Genomic DNA, 8,969 nt, shown 5'->3' with positions numbered 1-8,969 from the left:
CTACAGGCTCGGCTTTAAGGCTGGGCCAGTAAAAGTGCCAGCACGACGCAAAGCGCAGGCATTCTGGGAGGTGTAGTTTCCTCTATGAGGCGAGCCTTAAGATGGCTTCTTGGGTCATAGGGTCACGTGTCACGGAGGCGCGGAGACCAGACTTTCTTTCTGTGAACCCGGATGCCTCTCAGGAAATTATTCTTCACGAAAGTCTTGTTTTGCTGTAAAATCAGGGCGATAAGCAAGAAACCTGTCTACCAGATATCAAACATTAGATTTATATTAACCAGGGTTTGTGTAATGAGTCTTCCAAACCTGATATACTTTGAATTAAAAATTAGCGCCGAACTGGCCGGTTGTGGCAGTGGAGCACGCCTTTAATCCCAGCACTTGAGAAGCAGAGACAACTAAGTGTGAGTTTGAGAACAGCCAGGTCTATATAGTGAGTTCCCAAACAGCCAGGACTATTTAGAGAGTCCTATAAAACAAAAAAAAACAAAAAAAAAAAAAAAACAAAAAACAAAAAAAAACCAAAACCAAAAACAAAAAAACAAACTACCATTAAAAGAAAAACAAAAAACTACTTTTCTCTTGCAAAGTTGAAGGATTTCCATAGCAGAAGTTCTGCTCTGGGTGCTTTCCTTTATTTAATCACATAGATTAAATATTAAATATTGTTTTGATCTTTTGAGACAGAGACACACTATGAACCCCTAGCCTGGAACTTGCTCTGTAGGCCAGGCTAGCCTCCAATCTGTAGCAATTCATTCTCTGCTTCTTGAGTGCTAGGGCCACGGGCATCTGGTATCATGCCTGGCTAGTTTTGCTTTGTTTGTTTTAGAAAAATAATCCTTGCTTAATAAAAAATTTACAAGATATCACAATGTGTAAAGCACTTCCCGTGTGCACCTCAATTAGATCCCTGGAATCCATAAAGTTGTCCTCTGACATTTAAAGGTATACCATGTCAGGCACACCCATCAGACAGTAGTAATTTAAACAGTGAAAATAAAATCGTAAGGGGAGCCAGGGCTCAAAGTTCAATCCCCAGGTTGGGGTGTCTGGAAGGTATAAAGTGGGGAAGGAGGAATTTATTAAGGTTGAGAGACAAGAAGGAAAAAATACAAGCAATTGCCTCTCATTATTCACAGCCTGTACTTTTCCTTTTAATATGAAGACAGACAGACACAAGACACACAGATGCACATATACGCAGATAGACAGACAGACACGCATAGGTAATTTTTAATGACCTCTGGGCCTGGTATAGTGGTGCATGCCTTTAATCCCAACATTCAGGAGGTAGAGGCAGGGGATCTCTGGGTGCAAAGTCAGCCTAGTCTACAGAGTTCCAGGGCAGCCAGGGCTACACACAACACAACACAACACAACACAACACAACACAACACAACACAACACAACACAACAAATGGCATCGGGCCTTGTAACTTTAAGTCATAATGACAGACAAGCCTACACAGGGCCAGCCAGGGTGCTCTCAAAACCTTTGTTTATTGTTTTTGCTAACTGGTTTGGTTTTGTTTGGTGGCAGGGACATTGTTACTGTATTTTGAAACAGTCTCACTCTGTAGCTCAGGCTGGCCGTGAAGTAATTGTTCTGCGGTAGATTCCCAGCTGCAGCCCTTACAGGCCTGTGCAGCTCGGCTTCAGCTATATTTAGATAACTGTACTAGTTTGGCATTGGAGAATTCCAAAATAGGGTATGCTCCCTGGCCATATGGCAGTGTGGAGTTCTCATGAAGATGTGGTGTTTCCCAGACAGTGCACACAGCCACACATCAAGCCATGGTTTAGACAGAAGTTGAAACTCAATTCTTACACGATCCAGATAGGGGTGTGTGTGTGTGTGTGTGTGTGTGTGTGTGTGTGTGTGTGTGTGTGTGTGTGTAGACTATAACTCAAGCATTTAGTAATTCTTCACTGCAGCCCTTTCTTACCTAGAAGGGATGGAATGCAGGCCGAGTATTGGCATGTCTTCTGAGGTTTTCAACGAGAGCAGGAGAGAAAGAAAGAGAGTGGGGTGGGAACACTCACCAGAGATTTAGATTGCCGGAGGTGCGGGGTGCATGGGTGTGGGCCTGTGGAAATTAGAGGATTGTTTCATGGGTCATCCCTTAGATGCCATTGTCCTCTCTCACCATCTCTCACAGTCCCGGAACTGCAGGCAGGCCAGCAAGCCCCAGGACCCCACCCACTGCAGTCTCACAAGTGCTGGGATTGTAATCCCGAGGCATGCCTGAGTTTTCCCATGGGTTTTAAGAATCAAGCTCAGGGCCTTGAGATCCTGGGGTCAGCATTTACTCAGGACACTATCTTCTCAGCCCAGAATTCAGATTTTTTTTTTTTTTTGTGAAAAAAAAAAAAATCCTCAAACTTTTGGACCCCAAACTACATTTGGAAGCTCCTTCTGAAATCTGACTTTACTGACTGATTTTCAATCTCTACCTTCCAATTTGTGTGGAAGAATGAAAGGAAAACCCAAGCAGTGAAGGGAAGTCAACAAAGGAAAGTTGATGTGATCATAATTGAACCAAGGAAGCCCCATTCCAGCAGCAGAAGTTGGCAGCTTTTGACAGGTGGGTCCGTCTGGCTTTAGAGTCAGGGGTTGTGGAATCTCCCTCTGGGGAGGTCCAGAGAAGCCATTGTGTGAAGCTGGGAAGGGGAGGCCTAGATTGTTTTGGAAACCCCTGGATAATGAAGATGCAAGAGCTATGGGATACCTATCAAGGAAAGCTGCAGGCTTAGTGTGAAACCAAGCCAAGAGAAAGAAGTGTGCTATGGAGATCACAGGGTAGAATGTGGTGGTTTGAATAAGAATGGCCCCCAGAAGCTCACATATTTGAATGGTTAGCCATTTGAATCAATAGCATTGAATCAAAGTCATTGAATCAGATAGTGACACTACTTGAAAGTATTAGACAGATTAGGAACTGTGTTCTTTAAAACAAAACAAAACAAAACAAACAAATCATGCCTTTGATCCCAGCACTGGAATGGTTGGAGGGCAGAGGCAGGTGGATGTCAGTAAGTTCAAGACCAGTCTGTTCTACAGAACAAGCTCTGGGACAGCCAAGGCTACACAGAGAAACCCCGTCTCAGAGAACCAAAACAAACCACAGCACAACAAAGGCGGTATGGCCTCCTTGTAAGAAGTGTGTCACTTCTCAGTTCTCACTAGGGATGAGCTTTGAGCTTTCTAAAGTCCACACCAGGCCAAGCTTGTCTCCCCCTCACTCTCGCTGCTCGTGGATGAGTATACAACTCTCGGCTCCTTCTCCAGCACCTTGTCTACCTGTGTTTACCATGCCATCCACCCTGAGGAGAATGGTCTAAACCTCTGAAACTGTAAGCCAGCCCCCAAATAAATGCTTTCTTTCCTAAGGGTCGACTTGCTCATTGTGTCTCTTCCCAGCAATGGAATACGACCACAACAGAGTGTTTCTCTGGGGTGTTGGTCTCAGTAAATGGCATCAGCCGCCATCTGCCCAGATGTTGAAGCCAGAAAACCAGGCAATATCAAGGGCGTTATTCAGGGACATCTTACTGACTTTCCCTCCTACATATCTATTTTTCTGTGCATCATCAAACCCAAGGACTCACATTCTAGACAAGCACTCTGTCACTGAGCGACATAGCATCTATTGTGGTGTGTAGTCTACATCCCTAGTTCACAGTTGGTCCATGCTAGGACTGCAGGTGTGTGCCCCCATCTTTCAGGTGCTGGGACTGCAGGTGTGTGCCCCCATCTTTCAGGTGCTGGGACTGCAGGTGTGTGCCCCCATCTTTCAGGTGCTGGGACTGCAGGTGTGTGCCCCCCATCTTTCAGGTGCTAGGACTGCAGGTGTGTGCCCCCACCTTTTAGGTGCTGGGACTGCAGGTGTGTGCCCCCATCTTTCAGGTGCTGGGACTGCAGGTGTGTGCCCCCCATCTTTCAGGTGCTGGGACTGCAGGTGTGTGCCCCCATCTTTCAGGTGCTGGGACTGCAGGTGTGTGCCCCCCATCTTTCAGGTGCTAGGACTGCAGGTGTGTGCCCCCCATCTTTCAGGTGCTAGGACTGCAGGTGTGTGCCCCCATCTTTCAGGTGCTAGGACTGCAGGTGTGTGCCCCCCTTCTTTAAGGTGCTAGGACTGCAGGTGTGTGCCCCCATCTTTCAGGTGCTGGGACTGCAGGTGTGTGCCCCCATCTTTCAGGTGCTAGGACTGCAGGTGTGTGCCCCCATCTTTCAGGTGCTGGGACTGCAGGTGTGTGCCCCCATCTTTCAGGTGCTGGGACTGCAGGTGTGTGCCCCCCCATCTTTCAGGGTGCTAGGACTGCAGGTGTGTGCCCCCATCTTTCAGGTGGTAGGACTGCAGGTGTGTGCCCCCCATCTTTCAGGTGCTGGGACTGCAGGTGTGTGCCCCCCATCTTTCAGGTGCTGGGACTGCAGGTGTGTGCCCCCATCTTTCAGGTGCTGGGACTGCAGGTGTGTGCCCCCATCTTTCAGGTGGTAGGACTGCAGGTGTGTGCCCCCATCTTTCAGGTGCTGGGACTGCAGGTGTGTGCCCCCATCTTTCAGGTGGTAGGACTGCAGGTGTGTGCCCCCATCTTTCAGATGCCGGGATTGCAGGTGTGTGCCCCCATGACTGACTTTCATCTGCATTTCTGTCAACACCCCCATTATGGCTGCTGAGTGCAAACCTTTGACACCCATTACTTACTGCCCAAGCTGCTGCCATCTTAGTTTTCCTGCCTCTTCTTGCTCTCCCTTTAACTGCCTTCCAATCACAGAAAATCTCTTCCCCACATTCCTCCCCTCTCTCTTCTCCCTCTTGTCTCACTCAGGGAGTCCAGGCTGTCTTTGAACTCATGATGCAGCCAAGAGTGACTTTGAATTCCTTGATCTCTCTGCCTCTCTCTCTCAAGTCAGTGATTTAAGGTATGGGTCAGAATTGCTCTTTTCAAAAAATGCAAACATAAACAGTTTTCAATAGATACAGACTAACTCGTTCATAGAAAATTTTCTTTAAAAGAATATTAAGTTAAATGCACTGGCATGCACCATAATAGTATAACTAATGCCAGTTATCACTGAAAGAAATGAAGCCAGCCTGGTTTACACAGTGAGAGCCTTGCCAGCCAAGGAGACAGTGAGACCCTGTCTCAAAAGCCAACAAAGATCTACTGTAATAAATCCACATAAGAACAGACTACTACAGTAATTAAGCCAGTTAAGATTATAAGAGTCTTTTAATTTTGACCAGTGACGAGGAGTGGGCTCATGCCTCACAGTGCTGAAGCTCAGGGGTTCAATATTTTAAAGGCAAAACCCACAAAAAAAATCACAATGACATTTGCAGGGATAATCCTTTTGTGCACTGGGTAAAGACTGTCTTTGTATTCTTTAGATGCTGATTTCTGTGCTGCCAGAGCTGATTCCAGACTGGACTTTGACATTGTTATTCCAATTGCCCAGCACTTGCTTTGTATTTAGTAAACACTCCCTCTTGCACCTTCTGATTGGTTTTAAGAAGAATCTGAAGGCCTGGAGCAAAGCAGGACAGGCTAGGAAAGACTTCAGGGGAGAGACCGAACTCCAGGAAAGTCAGGGGCTAGAACATTTGCCAGCCGGACACACGGAGGAAGAAGTGGACCCACACTAGAGACCGAGAGGTAACAGACATAGAATAATGTAGATAAGTTAATATTGTATTAATTTATAATAATTGTATTAGACCGTATTAATTTCATATTAATTAATTGTATTAATAATTGTGTTAAATTGTAATAATGAAAGAGCTAGAGGAAACCACAATAACCAAAGGTCTAAAACTATTTTAAATAAACATAAGGCTCCGTGTCATTATTTAGAGGTAAGGTAGCCACAGGAAGGCCTATTGAGGGCTGGAGAGATGGCTCAGTGGTTAAGAGCACTGACTGCTCTTCCACAGGACCTGAGTTCAATTCCCAGCAACCACGTGGTGCTCACAAGCATTTGTAATGGGATCCGATGTCCTCTTCTGGTGTCTTTGAGGACGGTGACAATGTACTCACATACATTAAATGAACAAATAAGTCCTTCTTAAAAAAGGCTTTGTGGTTATATACATCTATGTTAAATGAAGTCAGAACAACCTTCAAATATTTGTTTTGACAGATCATTGCTACTTCAGACACAGCATGACAATTAATTTTGACTGATGCCTTCTTTAGCTAGTTTGTTTATCTAAACATTAATATTTTTGGCTACTACATCTAGAGCATCGTTGTAGTCATGGAAATCCCACATGTATTGCCACAGCAGACATGACCATTAGAGGTGTGGGGTAGAAAACTGAGAAGTGTCTAAGCAAACACAAAATGGAATCAGGACAAGATGGCCTTACCTTCGTCACGGTGTACTAATACGGTTAACCGGCGAGAACGGGGGTGGATGTCTGAGGCAGAAGGATGTTTACATTTTATTGTTTATCATGTTGTTATGGTTCTAAGATCATTTTACTATACATGGGTTACTTTTATTATAGGAAAACTGGTTATTAAAATCTCTTTTGACTTAGCAATTCTACACTGAGCTGTTTCTTCTTTATTTTAAGATTTATTTATTTTATTGTATATAAGTACACTGCAGCTGTCTTCAGACACACTAGAAGAGGGCATCAGGTCTCATTATAGATGATTGTGAGCCACCATATGGTTGCTGGGATTTGAACTCGGGACCTGTGGAAGAGCAGTCGGTGCTCTTAACCTCTGAACCATCTCTCCAGCCCTAGGACTAACTCTTAAGAGCAAGCAAATATGTCTTATTTCAAGAAGTCTCTAAGTCTCCCCTGCCCTGGAGAAGACTGGTCCTCTGGCCAGGTTCAGAGGTTCAGTCCATCATCATCAAGGCAGGAACATGACAGCATCCAGGCAGGCATGGTGCAGGAGGAGCTGAGAGTTCTACATCTTGATCTGAAGGCTGCTAGCAGAATACTCGAGTTGTTTCTTTTATAGCTGTAGTCACACATGGGCAAAAATAATATATAAGAACATGGTGTCGGGGTTGGGGATTTAGCTCAGTGGTAGAGCGCTTGCCTAGGAAGCGCAAGGCCCTGGGTTCGGTCCCCAGCTCAAAAAAAAAAAAAAAAAAAAAAAAAAAAAAAAAAAAAAAAAAAAAAAAAAAAAGAACATGGTGTCCCTAATGCCTGTAAATACTACCGGGAGTAAATATTAAATATTATAGCCAGGCTGGAGAGATGGCTCAGCAGTTAAGAGCACTGGCTGCTCTTCTAGAAGATCCAGGTTCAGGGTGGCTTAGGGTCATCTATAACTCCAGTTCCAGGGGATCCAGTGACATTTTCTAGACTCCAAGGGCACTAGACATACATGTGTTGCACAGACATACTTGTAAGTAAAACAATCATAAATACAAAAAATAATTTTTTTCTTTTTCTTTTTTCTTTTTTTCGGAGCTGGGGACTGAAAAAATAAAATTTTTTAATTTAAAAAAAAAATACAACCATAAAATGGCATTCCGTGCTGCTACTGAGAACATTCACGGTTAAAAAAATCTTCAAGTTAAAAATTCACATTGAATTGCTTGGCAGTGGTGGCACACACTTAATCCTAGCGCCCGGAGGCAGGGGCAGGTGGATCTCTGTGAGTGCAAGGCAGGGCCTCATAGAGAAAAACCCTGGGGCTTGAGAGATGGCTCAGCCATTAAAGACTGGGCTCACAACCAAAAATATAAGAGAGAAACCCTGTCTCAAAAACCAAACCAAACCCAAACTAAAAATATGCATGTTAAAAAGTGGGCATGGCAGGACCTATCTTTAGTCTCAGCATTCAGGAGACAGAGATAGACTGATTCCTGTGCCTTCAAGACTAATCTGATTTATGTAGTGAGTTCCAAGACAGTCAGAGCTATGTAGAGAGATGCTGTCTCAAAAATAAATAAATAAATAAATAAATAAATAAATAAATAAATAAATAAATGAAATAAATCAAAAGAAAAGACCGCTGAGATGTCCTTAGCAGGCCGATTGGATCCAGACACGGAACGAGTGGAAGGTCGGCGGGGGTTTGCTTAAGCCATGCCAGACTCTTGGGACAAGGATGTGTACCTGGAACCCCAACGCCGCACGCCTGCTCCCTTGCTGTAGACCTCGATCCCCAACCCCATCACCTACTTGACGAAGGTCTACGACCTCGTCGTGGACCGGCCCATGACCCTCGTGAGAGAGTTTATTGAACAACAGCACGCCAAGAACAGAACCTACTACTACCACCAACAGTACGGTCGAGGGTCAGACATCACGGAATGCAAAGGGGATAGTGTCGTGTGTATCTATGAGGACGAGATGCAATGGAGAAGGGACTTCAGAGTGGACCAGGAAATCCTCAACATCATCCAGGAGAGACTTAAGGCTTGTCCGCAGAGGGAAGGAGAGAGCTCACAGCAGAACTGTGCCAAGGAATTGGAGCAATTCGCCAAAGTGTCTAAAGCCTACCAGGACCGCTACCTGGACCTGGGAGCCTACTATTCTGCCAGGAAGTGCCTGTCGAAGCAGAAGCAGAGGATGCTGGAGGACAGGAAGGCTGCCAAGGAGACCGCTGCCGCCTAGGACGCCAGGCAAGAACTCTTGTTCATTCCACTGCTGAAATAAAATGACCGCCTGGACATCAAAAAAAAAAAAAAAAAAAAAAAAAAAAAAAAGAAAAAAAAGAAAGCTGATGTTGCCACATACTAACACAGGGGTATATGATCCTGGGGCTCTAGCGCACAAGCCCAACTCTGAGGACCCCAGTAAATCAGACCCAGCAACTTGCCCAAAAGCCAAAACGCAAAAAAGTAATGGAGGAAACCAGGAATTTGAATCAGCATCACTATATTGGGAAGTCCTTAGCTTCATCTTCCGTGTACTGATGTGAGCTCCCAGACTGTAAGGAAGGAAGGAACGGAGTGGGGAGGGTGGGGGTGGGGGGCTAGGGGCGTGAGG

The 8,969-nt window shown here is 45.2% G+C and overlaps 1 pseudogene; it reads left to right on the top strand.

Annotated features, from left to right (window-relative positions):
- Positions 1 to 8,063: 8,063 nt before the first annotated feature.
- LOC116911337 lies at positions 8,064 to 8,594 on the top strand (annotated as a pseudogene).
- Positions 8,595 to 8,969: the final 375 nt, after the last annotated feature.

This window comes from Rattus rattus, chromosome 10 (assembly GCF_011064425.1).
Source record: "Rattus rattus isolate New Zealand chromosome 10, Rrattus_CSIRO_v1, whole genome shotgun sequence".
Classification (NCBI taxonomy): domain Eukaryota; kingdom Metazoa; phylum Chordata; class Mammalia; order Rodentia; family Muridae; genus Rattus; species Rattus rattus.
Note: the sequence above shows the minus strand (reverse complement) of the source record. Positions and strands in the feature narration are given on the sequence as shown.